The sequence below is a fragment of the Hoplias malabaricus genome, chromosome 6 (assembly GCF_029633855.1).
Source record: "Hoplias malabaricus isolate fHopMal1 chromosome 6, fHopMal1.hap1, whole genome shotgun sequence".
Lineage (NCBI taxonomy): Eukaryota > Metazoa > Chordata > Actinopteri > Characiformes > Erythrinidae > Hoplias > Hoplias malabaricus.
In genome coordinates this window covers 24,593,732-24,613,306 of record NC_089805.1, presented here as the reverse complement: position 1 = coordinate 24,613,306, position 19,575 = coordinate 24,593,732, and positions in this window count along the sequence as shown.

Genomic DNA, 19,575 nt, shown 5'->3' with positions numbered 1-19,575 from the left:
GTAAATACCATTCAAATATCAGTCACACAGCTCCAGGGACCTGGAGGTTGTGGGTTCGATTCCCGCTCTGGGTGACTGTCTGTGAGGAGTTGTTGTGTTCTCCCCGTGTCCGCGTGGGTTTCCTTTTGTTTTGTTTATAAAACTTAGCGCTATCTTTAGCTTCGCATATTTGTCTATTTAAGGTGGAATGGAATATTGAAGCAGGAAGCTGGAGAATATAGCCAATAAGACTCTTAAACAGACCCATTTAATATGGAACTCAATGCTTGAATATGAAAAATTGTGGTTAAAATGACATTTATGAATGAAGGGAAAATAACACCAGCTTTGTCTGTGTTTTAGTGACATGATGTACAATTGGTGTGTGTGTGTATGTGTGATTTGAACAGGTAATAGTATAGGTAGATGTTTTAGTGTTTATTGAAGCCTTTAAAGTGTTCTGTGTAATTATGTTGATTAGGCACTTTTTTAGCTATCACAGTCCAAAGTTCTTAAACTCATATTACGCTTGTTTGTGTATGTTGTTTTCCTCAAACTGGCAACCTGGTTGAGCTTCGCATCTGTGGAGGAGGCAGACAGCTCTCTTCATTGTTGTGAAACTGTATTATAGTTCCCATTTTAAACACTTGGTGTCATTATTACAGATTGCTCCTTTAAAGTCAGTGTTATGAAAGACACTGGGCAAGAATGGCATCCATGGCAGAGTTGCAAGCTACAAAACACTGCTGACCAAAACAAACACAAAGGCTTTTCTCACGTTTGCCCAAAAAAAAAAAAGGACATGACACACAAGACTTTGGACTGAGCCTAATGTGGAACCTTTTAGAAGATGTTGGTTTCTTTACATCAGGCGTAAATCTACCATTGAATTGCACTGTCAGCACATCATAACAACAATCAAACATGGTGGTGCTGGTCTGGGAACGATTTGCTTCTGCAGGATTTGAATGAATATTCATAATTGATAGAACCATGAAGTGTGCTCTCCTCAGAAAATATCTGCCCATCAGTTTGTGACCTAAAGCTCAAACCCTGTTATGTTATGATGCAGGACTATGATCTCAAGCACACAAGCAAGTCTATATCTGAATGGCTCAAATACCAGAATGATGGCTTTGGAGTGAATGGGTCAAAGTCCTTCAATTCCATGGAATATTGCAACAAGACCTTATTAAACATTCTCAAAAACCCACCAGTTTAGCTAAATTTTACCAACAAAATATGGGACAATATGCCTCAGAAGCCATGTAGAAGACATTATTGCAAGGGTTTAATTGAGGTTCTTACTACGAGGTGTGGCACAACCATTGGTGGACAAAGTACACAAACCATGTACAGATACTCAAGGTAAAATATTACTCCAGTATGAGTATGTTAAGTATGGAAAATTATGGCTCTAAATGTCCTATAATAATTTTGTTATTATATGCTTAACACATTGCAGGTGAAAAGACTCTAATCTCACTCTTGGTTCCCCAGTCTTTTAATAGAATATCATTAATTAGTCTGACATGGATGAACACAGCAGAAATGGCCAAAGATTAAATAAAATGAATGGCGCTATATCAACTATTACATACACCCAATGTACTGCCCCTCCAAACCAACAGAGATTGCTGTTTCCTGCGTATGTTCCTGCGGTCTCATGCCCAATTTATGCTTCTTTATTGAACCTATGCTCTAAGCAGCAAAGCCTGATATGCACCTCACCAGCCTGTGATTGGTTTGCAGTTGGACAAATATGGTTCATGTTGCTCAAGTCAAGAAGTCCAGAAATATAACTAATCTACACTCCACTCCCTAAATAGTGCACTTTAAAGATTCATAAAACTTATACCACTACGCCACTACATTGTGTACTACATGGGGTTAAAGAAGATGTTTGAAAGTCAGCCCTAGTGGTTTGACTCTGTAATTGCAGAGCGACTGTATAAAACTTCTCAATGTATAGGCTCTGCATTGAGTCAACACAGAAGCATAAATGATTTAAATTAGTTTTTTACTCATTTAGGAACACTAGGTAAGGTTTGGGGGTCAATTACTAGAGGTACATAAGGTTTTAAATATTTTTGTTTAACATATAATTGTAATTCAAATAATCTTCATTTTATCACCTTAATGTGTATTATTAAATATGACAATTGTTACTTAATAAAAAGGTACATAAATCTGATGGAACTCAACAAATGCAGTGACAAATAAATTCTTCTCTCTTGCCATTTCCAAACTACTTCATTTTTAGGGTTACAAAGGTTATTTAGTTGTAAAATAAACAAATAAACTTACAATTGTGATTTTTAATATTAAACATTTACCATAAAATGACAAATGAGCAGGAGAATGTTTGGATTTTGAATTACATTTATATATTATCAACAAAAAAACATTTGAAGCTTTCTTATTTTTACACCTAATAGTTTTTACGTGTGTGATATAGGCTTGAACATATCTTTATGTTCAACTAAAGGGCTGATCTTTTAAGTGCTTCACTTTGTGTTTTTATATATATACAGTTTTACGGCTGAAAACATTTGATGGTGTAAAACTGTGTAAAGGGCAAATCATTTTTCACAGCACTGTGTATAAAAGAAGACATTTGTCATGACTGATTTTTTCACTGGGGTACTCTCATTACCAACTGAACCTTTTGTCTCCAAAAACTGCAACAAATGGCTGTCGTGGTGTTGACGTTTGCTGAGTCAAACCCTAATGTGTTCTACACGGATGTTGCTTAGTCTGTGACTAGCTGAGGAATATAAGCGCACCCTGCATGGACCTGGCATGAATCTAGTACATCATTTGAGGCCAAAAGTATGTTGCCAAAGACAGACTGAATTTTTTTTTCATTGAGTCATTCCAAACAGTAGCAGCCAAACACATTATTGACATTGCGAGGTCACATTAATATTATTTTCCTAGCATCTCATTTGAGGAAATCTTTTTTTTCCCCCTGCCCTCAGACACGGTCCTACTGAGTGCATCTCTAATCGTGACCACAGTCAAGAAGTGAGCTTTACAGTTTGGAATCTGGAGGATTGCAATTCCAAGCCAATTATGGTTTTGAATGGTTCTGGTCCTGGGGCAGGAATAAAACCAGGTTTAATGAGTATTAGACACAGCCACGCTTCCAGTGTTAATGTATAAGCAAACCAACACAAATCTCTCCATCTCTCCACAACCACACTCCCCTGATATACTACCAAGTTGACCATGTGTGTGTTTTTTTTTTTTGTTTTGTTTTGTTTTGATTTTCTTTTTTTCATGCTGTAGGCTTGTGGCAGACTGTAGGTCGTGAGCAGTGTTCATTTTAAGCCCTGAATAATGTCTGAATAAGCAATGGTATATAATCAGTGTCCTTCAAGTGGTGATAAAATTTGTGTTGATATAAAAAGATGCTTGGGGCTGCAGTTGTGGTTTCTCAGAGGGGCTTGTAGACCGGAGCTGATCTACAGTCGGGGCCCATTGCTTCCTGCTGAGGAAGTGATGCTTGAACACACAGCCCTCATACACAGGGGGCTACAAACACATTCTCCCAGGGGCTCAGGGACTCAGTAGCTAGCTAAAGGCCGAGCTCAAAGCACCGAGGCAGGAGCAAGCCAACTGCTCACTCGCACGTCCTTAATCTTCTTTCGCCTGACTGTCCTGTCCTCGCTGACAATGGAGCCCTTCTTCAGGTTTTGAAGACTTTGGCAGATGTCATCCAGTAAAAATACATTCCTCCAGTGCTGTTCTGGGATTTTTTACTTACTTTCTTTGTCTCAAAAAAATGCAAAAGGATTCAAAGCCCCAGTATGTCCTTTTGTCCTGAAACGTAGTATCATTTGACAAAAGTCGAGTTAGATATTCCCTGACCCCAATTTGCAGCACCTGCGAAAATCCAAATGCTGGGAGTTTACAGTCTTTTAATTGGAGGGAAAACAGCCCTGTGAACTCCTGGCAGCCGGCTTAATTCAGATCTGTTACAAATTACCCCTAAATAGGGGAACCTTTTTTATTTTCCTCCACATGTGCTTACAACCCAGCTATGACATCATGCTCTTCCAGCCGTGCAGACGGTGGTGGAAGCGAAACCACACCGAAATTGAGTTGCCTGAGCTAATTTAGAGAAAAGTAAAAGCCTGCTCTCTGGTTACTTTAAGCACCACATTTGATATGGAAGGAGCGGCTTTGAAGGGGAGGCCAGGCCAAGAGGCAGACTCCTGCCCTCTGCGTGCCAGTAACGAGCGCTGGCGGCACCCAGCAGCAGTCTTTTATTATCTGGACACACAGGGACCTCTTCCAGTGAGAGAGAGAGAGAGAGAGAGAGAGAGAGAGTGTGTGTGTGTGTGTGTGTTTAACAGAAGTTCCAGGAGACCATCACACCTACTCTAGCATGTGTCATGCTGGTTTCCTGTGTGTGCAAGGCCTGGGTTCGAGTTTGTTTTTCTGTGATTTTAAGGAAGTGCTTTTGGCTTTCTTGCTACTGCTCTGGTAGGATAGTCGTGCTCGCCACATCCAACTGTGTGCTCCTGCTGATAGCTTTTCTTATTTTTAGAAGTCTGAGCAAATGTCTACATTTTCTGTCACACTGCCATTCACCACCAAATGTGAATAGACAATCATTCATTCATTTTCTGTAACTGCTTATCTGGTTCAGGGTCGCTGTGGGTCCGGAGCCTACACAGAATCATTGGTAACACACCCTGGAGGGGGTGCCAGTCCTTCACAGGGCGACACACACTCACACATTCACTGACACACTCACGACTATGGAGTGTATATACAATGGACTATGGACTATATATACAAATGTGTTTTTGTGTGCGAGGAAACCGGAGCAGCCGGAGGAAATCTACATGGACATGGGATGAACACACCAAACTCCTCACAGACAGTGACCTGGAGTGGAACTTGAACCCACAACCCCAGAGCCGTGTGACAGCGACACTACCTGTCATTTATCTCAGCAGGGAATAATACATATTATATAGTAGTGCTGCCCAAATCGGGGTGAAACGAGGGGGCCACAGCAAGAAAAATTAATAACATAAATAATGGCTGTAATAATTCCACTGTAAAGGTGACATTTCACTTTGCCTTCTTTTGTTCAATAAGAAGCTGCAGTTTTGTATGAATTACAAGGTTAAAATAAATTCCAGTGGAGTTGGGTGGACTCATGAAAATTCATATGTAAAAAAGGGGCACTGCAGAAAAAGTTTGAGAATCACTGCTGTATAGGTATATATAGCACTAGTAATCTTCATTCATCCATTCTGTAATGGCTTTATTCAGTTCATTGTCCCTCTGGCTCCAGAGCCTATCTGGAACCACTGGGCACAAAGCAGGAACCCACCTGGAAGGGGCGCCAGAAACATATATTGACACTTTTGAAAAGTCATTCCACTTGGAGCATGTTTTTGAACTATTTTGTAAAAATTTAATTTAATTCCAGATTTCCCCACAATTATTCCAAATATCACAAAATTATATCCTAATAGTTACATTCTGTATTTGGTTTAATAAAGGTAGGCTTTCCATTGCTTTAAAAGTTCACTACTTAATAATTTTACCTTAAAATTACAGCTTCAGAATCTTTGTGAAGATTCACTGAGCTGTAATAGAGAGAATAGAGCTTCTGTTGTTGCTACTCTGGGCTCAGCACTGCAGGAAGTGCACTATGTAACATTTGAAAGGGTTTCACAGCTGAAAAGTGTAATGCTCCTCAGTAACAATAGTTCGGTAAGTATATATATATGGGTTCATATAAGAGTGACAAAGATAATCTTAGTTAAAAAATTAGTCAATAAAACATAGGCTACATTTTGGAAAATATTCAAAGCCTTATGGTGGTGCAACTTTCCATTCCTGATGAAATACTATATCATATATATGTTTAACCTGTCCTGATAAGTTTTATCTACTGTTTAAATGACAACAAAACCCAATTTGTAACTTGAGTTGTTTAGTCTGTGTTTACTTTCATGCAGTTAGCACTTTCCCCAATTTAGAGTCAGTTCTACCTTAAGTAATTTGTAACAGCAAAATTAAGTCAATATTACCCAACTATGGAGCAGGAATTGAGCAAGACCCTTATCTCAGCTAAAGCCTTTAAACCCCAGATGCTGTTTCTCTGCTGTAAGTAAAGAGAGAGAAAGCCTAGCATACCGGACTGACACACAGGGTTTTTGCAAACACAACAGACCTGTTTCCAGTTTGCAAACTGAATGGAAAGCTAACAAATGTTGAGGAAATATCTTCATAATTTTGTAAAAAGTGTTTTTTTTTATACAAATGTGAGAGAATCAGTTTTAAGAGTCTTTTTGAATCTCACTAACTCTGAAAAGACTGAACAGAACATAATGTTAGGAGTTAAGTTTACCTGCCAAAGAGTGATATCAAGTAGAATTCTGGTTTAAAATGAACTTTGAATGTCCTTATGGCCTCAGCTGCCCAAAGTCTTAACACTAGTTCCTTTGAAAAACTATGACACAGCTGGTGGCTCAACTCACACTGTACATTGTGTTTGATCCATGTTTCCCAATAAAAGGGTTATCCTGTAAATATGTATGTGTATGTAGGGTGCTATTATTACTAAATAAATTGGCAGATATTTACATACCCTGACAAGTTTAATCTATAGCTTCCACAACTGGAGAAGTTCCTCAAAGCCTAGGAGCAAGTGGAAGCACACTGGAGGATATTGTGCAGATTAATGACCCAGTTATGCTTGTACCTTGAGTGGCAAAGCCTGATGGCTATAGCGTGGGTTTGTTAAGGATGTGCTGGGGCATTAGCCAGCGGGTGATAAAAATGCCTGCGTGCCCAATGTCTGGGCAAATGCACCCTGTTTCAATAGCGATTCCTCTGGAAATTGACGTCGGCATCTCTGTGAAAACAGGATGTGGGAAGGAGAGCGGCAGCAGGCAGATGATCAATCCACAACGAGCTACTGCATGGCCTCCATTTCTCCAGCTCCTGCTGCCTCGCTTTATTACACTTTTTCCATCACTGGCACCATGCATTCACTCATTCAGGTTTAGCTTGTTGCTTGCTGGTTCTGAGGGTTTTTACATACTGGTGCTTTTAAAGCTTCAACCACAACTCTAGGTGGGGCCCAAGAAGCAGACTATGACCTTGACTAAATGAGGACAGATCCTCAGGCAAACACATGAACAACAGAATGAGCACTAATCCATTTTTAGAGAATTCCGACAATAAACTTGTTTGTCTCTCTGGTGCTTTCTTAGTTAATTATTGTATTGGAATTAGTAGTATACACACCTCATTTCCACATTAGGTCATAAAATAATTTATTGATAATCACACACAGAGACACTCATATTACACTTGACAACAACTATACGGTAGGTTCCAAATATCAGGATAGGGACATGTTAACATCTGCTATATCTTCTTTCCTTTTACAAGCACATCGTAATCATTTGGGGACCCAATACCCCAATTAATCCTGAACATTGTCATAGTTCCATTACAAAATCTTCATTCATTAATTCAACCATTAATTCATTCATACATCCTCTGTTACCACTTCATCTTGGGGTGGGTCTGGAGCCTTCTCAGAATCAGTGAGTGTAAAACAGCAATGCACCTCTGACAGGACAACGGTGCATCACAACAGAATTCTCATTCACTTTATTTTTTTTTATTATATTACACAGTGTAATGTGTGAATTATTAGAATCTTGGCAACAGCTTATTGCTTTTAAAATGTCAGATTGTTCACTTTTGCATTTTATTTATTTATTTTATTTTAGTTGATTGCTAGTTAATAGTTGATCGGTGATAGGGTTCCATGGATGCTGCTTTTATACCCAAGCTGATAACAGCATCAAAGGTTTAAATCACCTTTTTTATATCTGCCATTTACCTACTAGCTCATGTTTTTGGTATTGGGATTTTAAGTAAAAAAAAAAAAAACGAGGGTAAGGGAACAAAAAAAACTGGGGGTAAGGGTTAGGCCTGAGAATAATAATAATAAATTGCATCTCTTCGGTTTTGGACCAGATGTATATTCAGTTGCAATCATGGTTTGCACTGTGGTGTAAAGTAAACATTGCCTCCCACAGCAATCTAAACTTTGTTGGCTCAGACTTCCTTCCACTTTTCTCTCCTTTACCTCTCTCTTTGCGATTATCAGCTTTCCCCTCATCCCTCTGTTCTCCTTCTCCCGTCTTTTTCATTTGATATGAGCCCTCCTGATTTATTCCTCCCAAAACCTTCCTGCTCTGGCTCTGGGCTAATCCCCACCCCAGCTGTGGGGTCCCCCTTCAGCCATAAATCTGAGCCCCTAAATCCTTACCTGGATGCTGTTCAGAAAGTGCACTCCTGACAGGAAGCTGGGGGAAGGAGATGCTTGGGGTTTGAGGGGCAATGTGATCCCTAAGCTCACCTATAAGTGGATCACACATCTGAAATCCCTCTATTTCACCGATGCACACTACATCACTCAACTGCAGACATCAGCATTAGGAGCAAGGAGCAGTCTGGGGGGAGAGGGGTGTACAAAACAAAACCCAGCTAAAATAGTCTTGCTTTTGACCAAAGTATCAATCAGCCAAGATGAATTTTGGGGTCTAAAATTTGCTTCTTTATTTTTGCTTTGGGGCATAAGACAATTATTGCCAGCCCGTAATGGAAGCTTTTAAAGCTCCATTACACAGCAATTTACTATTGAAATGATGGTACAAAAGTAGATGATTGAAGTGTTACAGGGGACATACTATTATTGTACCCCTTTTCCACAAGTTAGCACAGTTCCTTGGGGTCTTAATAAAATGTCTGAAACATGCACTGTCAAAATACTACAATACAACAGCCCTGAACGATCAGACCAACAGTTCCAGGACCCTTCCTTTAAATAAGAATGAAGAGTAAGGTGCAAGGAGCAGAAGCTCTGTTTTTTAGCTGTTTCGGCTTTGTTTTCTTTTTCCTGTTAAATTTGTCAACTTCACAAATGCACCCCTATAATATCATGGATGCTGATTTTTAAACTTTTTAGCCCAGAGGACACGACATCGATGATTTAAAAAAAACAATTTCAAATTTTGATTCGGGACAAAAACAGGACAGTTTTTTGTATTTAACAACAGTGCAACAGTGTTCAGCTATTTAAATTGTTCTTGTTTGATTGGTTTATTGGAGCTGGAGAATTTGTCAATTTTGCAATGGGTTTTGACAAATCTTGAGTACAGTAAACTGTGTAAATTTAAAACTTCTTCTTGCCCTATATTTACTATTGCCACTGAAGAAAAAATAGCTACATTCCCCCAGGCCTAACTGCTGTCTTCATTCCTTCAGGGATGTGAATTTTAATGCAGTATGCGTAAGGCCTGGAAGGACAGGAAGCAGGTTTACGACATCCCTGCTCTGTTTGTTTGTTTTGCTCATGTGCTCGTCCTTGGGCTCTAGCCCAGTTCTGGCAAGTTGAGGCAATGGTGTGTCAATCAAGGAGGGTTACAGCCTCCAGGGCCAAGCAGTGGATCACTGAAAATGAACCATGTATTTGTTGTAGCCTAACATTCTCGGCAGTGAGAAAATAAGTTAATGGGAGCTCCAAGAGGATTTGCTCACCCATTTTTTGACCCCCTCTTGTGAGCATGTAGACCGGTCTAGAAGGATGGCGTAGTCCATGAGCTTCAAGGACCAGGCTGATCATCTGGTGCACATTAGCCCGAGTGGAGTGAACTAACGGTTTAATTTCAAACTGCCTGTAATTACAGGATGGACCAGGAAAGGGCCTGTTTCACCCCATCACGATAAAAGTGGCTCTGTCAGAGGTGATCACTCATGTCGTAAGGTTGTGAGGTTACAAGACCAGTTGTCAAATTTGTGTCATATATTTAGACAAGAGGAAAGAAGAGCTAATGTAGGATCATGAAATGCTGGACCCACATGTGAAGTCCCTCTATGACCTTAAATGCTGAGCATGATTACTGATAATCTGCCATTTAAGTGGATTTCACTTCCTAATGACAGAACTCCCTTCAGTATGATAACCCCGTCATTTAGTTCATTGCATTACTTTGCACTGACTGTCCAGTTTCAGTGTCCTAAATCCCATACTTAATTCCAACCTAATCTATACTATTAAATCATTTTCCTCCCATTAAATTATACCGTATATTGCTCAGGAAAAATTACAGCAAAGACATGTCAATCAATGCCTCTATTTAATATACATTTTCTACATATGCATAATCTAAAAACTGTAGGAATAATATCACACCAATATAATCATGATCTAATTATTTAAACTTTTGTTACACTAACTTCCATTACAAGTTACGTCCTTCTCCAGTTAAAGTAACAGAGATACTTTTTGTTTTTGTTTTTTATTTCTGATAGCTATCCTATGTCTCTGTTTTGAACCACTGGAGACAGTCACCAGCACTTCACCCAACAAAGAAGGGTTAGTTAAAAGTGTATTGTGTAAACTGCACTCTCCCAAGCTCTCCTCCCTCTTCTGTCCTTATCCAGCTGAAAAAGAAAAAAGAACAATAAATTTGCCAGATCTGAAAAAAAAATAAAAGTGGGAAAATAGAGCGAGGGAAATCTCAACAATTACAGAAATTTACTGTGGTCGTAAACCTTTATGGAAATCTAACACCTGATGTATGGCTAAATGAAATACAATTCACATCGAAGGCAATCAATCTGGCCACCTTAAGAGTGACACAAGGGCTGTGCTGAAACGAGCCCTGGTCTGTAGGCCTCCAGTGGGCTTTTAAACAGAGTATCACACCCAAGGTGGTCTAGTTGAAGGCTGTATGCTAAATGGGAGGCAGATGCTCGTCTATGGCCACCTCCCCTCCCTCATTCCCACAGAGTGCTGTGAGGTACAAGTATTCTGCTAAAACTGTCACCGTCCCACACGTCCCTGATAAGTCACACTGGTCATCTTGGCGCCTCTCGCTTTGCAATGAATGGCTAGACCCAGACCTTTGCTTCATGCTGAAGATCCTCGGTCACAGATCAAGTTTTATCACCTCTCCAGAGCTCCCTAGACAACATCGGAAATCAAATCGCTCCTTGAATATAAAATGCAACGACTAGAAATAATGCTGATGTTTCAAGTGACTGAAAGAAGGCTGAGTTTCTTGTCATCCTCTAAATCAAGTGGGTTTTTTTTTACTGTTGTTGTCTCACGTGTTTTTATTTTTGTTTTCCAATGGATAACAGTGTTATATCATTTTTATTTTTATAAAAACTGTAAAGTACCATAATGAATATTAAAATGAAATTGATTAATAATGAAAGATTATTGGAATCAATAAAAATAAAGTTTTGTTTTAACAAGGAATTTAAGCAAGTGGGTTAACTATTTATAAAATTCACTGGCATTTCCATATTATTAATAGTTACATTTACACATGTAAATATACTTGATATGTACAACTGAAAATCTCTGCCATGAGATGGACTAGCACCCTGTTCAGAGGATGATCCTACATTGCAATGATTCTGGGTTGGCTCTGAAATTGCTGTGGCCCTGCTAAAGCAGTTATGGAAAATTAATGAACTGAAAATAATGATATTAACTTTATTTTGCATATATTAATGAATTATTATGTAAGGAATGGATGTTATTTAACGCCACAGTAGGTAAGATTAATTTAGGTTCTGAGCTCCCACTACAGTATTACCCCTACACATTTAGGTTAAAAAGTGTATTTGAAATGAAATTACTTCTAAAATTATACAATGCAATGTTGATATTTGGGGGTCTTCATCAGGCTCTAAACACAGTGGTAAGTGCTTGGCTTTCCAGCTTCTCTGAAAAGACTTCTTCAGTAATAAAAATTCTTATTCTCTAAATCAGATTTAAGTACTGTACTTTCCATCCTCTAAAACGGAATGGATACATTGGAAATGAAATCACTTCTTAAATAATAAAATGTAATATAATGCTGACAATTCATGTCGTGTCACAGTCACTAAATTGAGCGTTAAATGCTGTCCTTTCCAACATCTCTAGGCACTATATTTGACATGAAATTCCTTGCCATAACTTGAAATAAACAAACCCCCTTCACAATCTTTAAATCAAAAGTTAAGAGCCTTGCAGACTGGAGCTCAGGTGACTGTTAAAGATGGCAGACGCAGATGAGAGGAAACGACAGTGGCGTCTGAGTCCCAGTTGGAGAAAAACGCACTGGTTTCAGACACTGAATTTTAGGGTCTCTCCTTCAGACGGTCTGAACTGCCTTTGGCCGGGTCTGACTCTGGCTCTGTGCCTCAGAACCAGCCTCTGGTCCTTACCGTCTGTCCACGGCTGAAAGGGATATTGAGCCGGCAGCCGCTCCCCACCAAAGGATCAGATAGCATTTAAAAGCGGAAGAGTGAATCCACAGAGTCCACAGTGCACCGCTCTACATGTCATAGACAGAGTATGCTCAGCCCTTATACAGCTCTACTGGGCTCAATAACGTCAATTACTCTTATGTTTGCCCTCCTGCTGACCTGCCATGCACAACTGACCTTCAACACATCTTTATAAGCCAGTGAAATCCAGCACACTTGGTGACCCACCAGGTGACAATCCAGAGTAGTGCAGGCAGCCAGGTAACAGCAAAGTAGTACACTGGCAACATCTTTGATAAGACACGAAAGACAAGTACGAGATCTGTATTTTAATACACATATCACTTCCATCCCTGCATCAGTTTTAGAAGAGATTGTAATGAATAGGAATTGAGAATATGTATGGTAGTGCAGACTGCCTCTTTTAACATATGTTTGCTCCTTATATCCAACAATTACAAACTCTGTTTAGGAAAAAGTTGGCTGTGAACTGTGAAAAAAGAAACTGTGCTATTATATTTCTTCTGTACATTCATTTTACTGACAAAGAAAATGACAAAGTAAAAATTTCCCATAATTACACTGACCCACTTGATTGAATTTTGTAAATCTAAACAAATTTTGAAGTTGATACCTGCAATACACTCAAATGTCGGGACAGGGCAAAATAGGAGTGCAAACATCCCAAAGAAATTAAGTAATTAAGTCCTTCACCACCTACCCTGCATACTATTGTGAAAATATTCAAGAAATCTGGAGAAATCTCAGATTCTCTAGGGCAAGGCAGGACACTAATGTTGAATATACCTGACATTATATTACACAAACATAATATATATTATTAATATAACATAATATTATATTTGATTATATTACACGAGAAACCATTTACCACATACAATTGTCTTAACTTCCTCAGGAGGAAAAGCATGTCACTTAACATAGTCTGCCACTGCATCAAAGAATGCAACCTGAATTGCATTGTATTGCAAGGAGAAATCCATACATCATTTCTATGTAGAAATGCTGCCAGGCTCTCTGGACCAAAGTATATTTGGAGCTCACATTTTATTTAGAGCCCACATTTCAGTTTATATTTGAGAAAAACAAATTCGATTTCTCTGTGTTATCAGAAATGTGTGTTTCTATGCTATCATTGTGCCTACCTCTTGAAAGTACCATTTTGGGATTTGAGAGAAACATGAGTGTATGTGCCTGACTGACATGCCTGCAGTCCAGATGTGTCTCCTATGGTACATCATGAAGTGGATAATAAGAAAATGGTGAGCATGTTGACACCTGTTGAGCAGGGGAAATCTTTTGAAGCTGAAGCAGAATGCACAAAGTTCCATTCTGTCTTCTGCAACAATTTTTCTTCAGTTTCCAAATGAGCGATGAAATAACTCAGAGATAAATATGTCTCTGTCTCAGCATGACTCTGTTTCCTAAAACAGTGTTTCAGGCATGAATTTTATTTATTTATTTTTACAAAATTCAGCTAAACTGAAAACATTTGGAGAAAATTTCTTTTTATTTTGTCAGTTAATAAAGATTCAATATGATCAATAATCACAGATTTTTATTTTTATTGCATCTTATAAAACAATCTAATGTCTGGAATAATGATTAACGAATAAACTGGTCTCAATTTATCAGTAATGTCAGAATGTGGACAAGGGCAAAAGAAGAACCTGTTTTCTTCTTCATCTTTTTCTCCTTCTTCTTGTCTGTCCCTAGAGTGTTGACTGAACTCACAAAATGTCAGATCATAGTTAACAGCTGTCAAAACATAGGACTATTTTCACTGTGGTCACTAAGAGAAAACCCAATTAGGTCCTAAAGCTGAGCCATAAAGTGTGGGGCGGAGGGGAGCAGAACACCCCAAATCAATATTCTTGTGCAATTGCCAGAGGTTACCATGAAGCGGAGCCACTTGGCTAAAGCTTCTCAGCGTCTGGGAGAAACAGGAGCTCTGTCTTAAAACTCAAACACTGGTGTTACTCTGATTTATGGACAGCAGATTTTATGACATCGGACGTTTCAGATTTAGGTCAAAACTCTTGAGAAAGTGAAAAGGAATTCAGAAATATATATCACCAGTTGCGGCACATGGAATGGTTTCACTATACACACAGCGCCAAATTTGGGAATCCAGTTTTTCCAAGAATGAAATCCATTCTGCTTTTGCAGCTACATGGCTTGAGGAAAAATATGTTTTCCATTGATTACTACTGGTTGCAGTATAACAATCTGCCTTCTAGATCACCTCTGAATAGTTCTCATGTTACCCTCTGGCCTTTATATAAGCCTAACAGACAGTAGATGAAAGATTTACATTAAAACATACTGTGGGCCTTATGAAAATCTAATACATAAAATAAAACGACACACTAATAAATCACTAATAAATCATCTTGCATATTTCTATCTTCATCTACACATGCAGCCTTATTTAGCTTTTGTTTTCTCTTCTAGGCTGGAGAACGATTATGCTAGAAGTTTTACACACTTGAGAAAAAATATTAATTGTGCCTGACTCTTCATACGCAGCCGACTGCTTGCTTAGTCTTTTATATATATATATATATATATATATATATATATATATATATATATACTAACTCCAAATCTAGTCAGTACCAACTAACGTTTAACCCCTTTTGCAGTAAAGATGGGCTGGAAAGGAGACAAAAAGGAAATCAGACATATCCCAAAGCCATAGCTCATTTTCACTTCCACTGGCCTGTAACTGAATGATGATAAGCCTGCTGAACGTTTATTTAAATGGTAGCAGGATTTTGACTGATTTCATGTAATTTGTTATTCTTCCTCATTTACGCTGCCCTGCTGTACAAGGTGGAGGAGACTGTTTTCTGTGGATTGTCTCCATCTGGTTTCTGTGTGCTTCCCTGTTAATTCTCTTACCACCTGTTGAACATGGTGCCTCTCCTCAGCCTGCCCACACAGTGTGCACCAGAGGACCTAATCAAACCTGAAGGTGGACGTTTAAACTCAGCAATTGCTCAATATTGGTCTGTCAGAAGAATTGATATTGCTGGGGACATGTGGGTTCACTGATAAATGACGTTTAAAATGCCTTGTCATCTCTGACACCACCTTTCCCAATTCACTTTTCCACAGAAAGACATTCATCACTTCCTAGAGGAACTAATCAGACCGAGAGGTAGGTTTAGCCAAAATAAAGAGAACTGAAGAAAAAGTACAAAGTAGCGTTTGTCGGCCCACTTGAGGCACCTCAGAGGAATAATGAGAGTTAATGTAGAAGACATAAACAAATCATCAAATTACCTTATTAAAATTACTGACTGTTTCCCACAACATGATCTAACACTTGCATGTAGCACACAATTCTAATTTAAACAAGGTTTTCAGATATACATTAGAAAGAAATTATTGAAGATATAATCCACATCACCAGCAGCATTCCATAATATTTTCTGATGCTATATTTTACTCTCAGCTTTAAGCTAACTGCTAGCCTAATACTAGAGAGACAGACGTTTTGGGATTTAAAGGACACCCGAAGGAAACAGCTTTATCTATCATCTTTAGGAAGTGACTTGCTAATTACTCTTGGCTGGAGAAGACTAGAGAATGGTACTGTGAGGATATCTCTTAGTGATAGTTAATTTACAAGTTAAAAAAAAAGTGGCTCTCATGCTAGGTACAAACAACTCTGCTCTTCAGTTTGAAACGGATCTTCTTCTTCAAGGTCATTGTGTGTCCTTCAGAGGAACCACCTGTGTCAACTATGCTTCCCAAACCACATTCTCCAAGCTGAGTGATAATTGTTTTTTTGACAGCTCCAAACCACCCTCTTCTCAGCTGCTGTCAGGAGAATATATTAGCCAGTCATAGCACCAAAGTTTAAAATCTCTCAAGATAATTTTCTCCTCTCAACTGCTGGAAAATCTGCCCAGAGGTTGCGTGCCGTTTGTTGAAAGCAGCCGAAGATTAAGTGTACCTGTCAGTTAGCCGTTTAAGTGCACCAGATCTAGTGCTAACCGCTGTACCTAAACAAATTGTCATTTTCACTCATGCTAATTCCAAAGAAAACATGAGGTTTAAAGCAATGAGGTGATGTCCTGTACGTCTCCCAAACCAACCTCCTACGCTTTCTCCTCTGAGTAGAGTCATGTTAGAGGTTCTCTTATCTCATGAGAGTGCAGTATTTCTGTTTTCACTGTGGCTGACCCTCACCACATCAGGAAGCACTGAACATCATGAAGGCCTGCGATTTACAAATTTGGGGAAATACCAAACTGAACATTTACCTACAACTTTCTAATTATGAAGAGTACTTTTTTCATTTGCCCGATGGAAGTGTTTTTTTTTTCATCTTCTGTGTCCATGCCCCTGAAAGCCTTTCTGAACTGAAATGCTACAGTAATATTCAGAAAAGGGAGAACAGGGTTATTTTGGTTTTTAGCAGTGTGCCAGGTGTTTAAACAAAACAAAAACAAAAAAGGTCCCACCTTATTTTAATATTTTATTTTCCTAATAGACTGTTTATTTATTTATTTATTTGAGTGATTAAAATCAAGGTAGGTCTTGGACATAGAACAATGAACAACAGGGCCATCACTAGCATAAAGTCATTAAGGTGCCAACCGTGAATCAAGCAGACCAATATTTTTTGCTGTGTTCGCTAACCGTGCTGTTAAACATTTTAAAATCCCTGAAAAATAAGAAACCCTCAGACAAACAGACACATTTTCAGAGAAACAGACAGACAGATGGAAAAGCAAGCTGAATCCTATTGGGGGGTTTAAGGGTACACAGTCAACTAGCATGACGTCATTAATCTCTCAGTGTTCAACATGTTTTCCACTGATTCACTCTCTTCCGGAATTCCTGAAGTTGAAAACACTGGAGCCAAAACACTGACTCAAAGCTCAAAGACAACAAGAGGGACATGACAACAAGAGGGACATTGATACTGGGCCACTTAAAAAGGGAAGTACATGTAATTACTTTGAAAGAGAAATGTTACGTATGTGTGGCACAAAAGCAAAGGAATGCGTGCATGAGACGACAGTAGAATGCATTGAACATGGATGTCTTCTTTCAGTCAAGAAAACTGGGAAGGGCACTTTCTCCAAATTGTACCTTGGCTATGCAACACCTAACAAGATCTCTCAAAACAATAAGCTTGCCAGTGACCTCAAGAGCAATAACCACAATATGGTAGACCACAGTACCTGGCAGAGAATAGCTTTCTCACTCTACAAATCTGAACCCAGTAATAATATTCCAAGAGATTAAAATGAGGCTTGTTTAAAATTAAGGCTGCCTCTTTTTCGCAAATTTAGACAATTCTGCAAAAATTGATATATACTACATTTGTGAAGTTTATTTGAGGTGTTGCAGTGTGATCAATTTGTCCACTAAAATTTGACTTCACTGGTTCTAGGTAGTCATTAAGGTAATCTCAATTAACAATGCTCCACCTGATTTTTTAAAGCAATCTATGCCTTACAACCAACCTACAGATATCCCAGTGTGGTGTGTTTTATATATATATATATATATATATATATAAATCATATCAATATCATTAACAAGATAAAGTCACGGTGGGTCCAGAGCCTACCTGGAATCATTGGGCGCAAGGCGGGGAAATATACCCTGGAGGGGGCGCCAGTCCTTCACAGGGCAACACAGACACACACACACATTCACTTTGGAGTCACCAATCCACCTACCAACATGTGTTTTTTTGGACTGTGGGAGGAAACCCACGCAGACACGAGGGGAACACACCAACTCCTCACAGACAGTCACCCGGAGCAAGAATCGAACCCACAACCTCCAGGTCCCTGGAGCTGTGTGAGTGCGACACTACCTGCGGCGCCACCGTGCCGCCCTGTTAACAAGATAAAAAAAATAGAATTGAATTTAGCTTACCTTACAGTCATGTTTATCTATTACTGAATTAAAGAGAGAAACACTCCTTTTACATCAAAGCACTTAGATTATTCAGCCCAGGAGAACTGTACAATATAGAACCTGGAGGTGTAGCAGGTAGTATTGCTGTCACACAGCTCCAGGGACCTGGAGGTTGTGGGTTTGAGTCCCACTCCTGGTGACTGTCTGTGAGGAGTTTAGTGTGTTCTCCCCGTGTCCACATGGGTTTCCTCCGGGTGCTCTGGTTCCCTCCCACGGTCCAAAAACCGATGTTGGTAGGTGGATTGGTTAGACACGCATACTATGTTGGTCTTCTTTGCAGCTGTAATATCAGAGGCAGTAGCTGATATTTTGCTGTACAGTTTGTGTTGGTCTTGTACTACATCAGTGGACACAGGAAACTGTCAGCTCAATATTTTTGATTGGTGGACTATTCTCAGTTCAGCAGTGACACTGAGAGCTTTAAAAACTCAAGCAGCCCTGCTGTGTCTGATCCACTCTTACAAGCACAACACACACTAACACACCACCATGTTAATCACAGCAGCGCTGAGAACGATCCATCACCCACATTATACCTCCTCTGTGATGGTCTCCTAGGGGTCCTGACCATAGAAGAACAGGGGGGAAAGAACGTATGCAGAGCAACAGATGGAGTAATGTGAGACTTTTATTTAAACTTCTTATTTAACTTTTATTTAAATCACATTAGATCCCTCTGTGAAGAAATATAATCTTTCAGGACTTGTGAATGTGTTTTGTTTCATCTGCCAGGTTTTAGATTGCAGTCAGATGAGCACTTTTTTGTGGCTTGGTTTTCCTGAAATCCTCCTTCAAACTTGCTTTTGTCAACATTTTGAAACCAACTGAAAGGTGGGATTGACTCTACATGATGTTATAGAACAAATGAATGTAACAAAGTTTGTAGAAAAAAAGATGTAGATTGAAAGTATAGATACACCACAAGATCTTAATGCTAGGGGAGTGGTTTTTATTTGCAGTAGTAACAGGAAGACTTTAACAAACAAGTTTTATCAAAGATCTTGTGCAGATCATCAGGAAAAAGTTGATTCCACATCACTTCACAGTGTCTGATGATACGTGCTTTGTTGATTATACTTTTGATTCTCTTTTTTTATTATTAAAACAAGATATCTGAAGCCTAGTTCAGAAAATGTACTTGAATTAAATTTTAAATTTGATCATTGGATGCACAAATCCAGAAGCTTGTTCACAGCACTAAGAGCACTTAGGTCCAGTAATGAAATCCAACAGGTGTTTTGCAGCTGACTGAACATTTCTTCTCCTGACTAGCACGAAAGGGCCTGATTGAGCAGTTTTACCCTT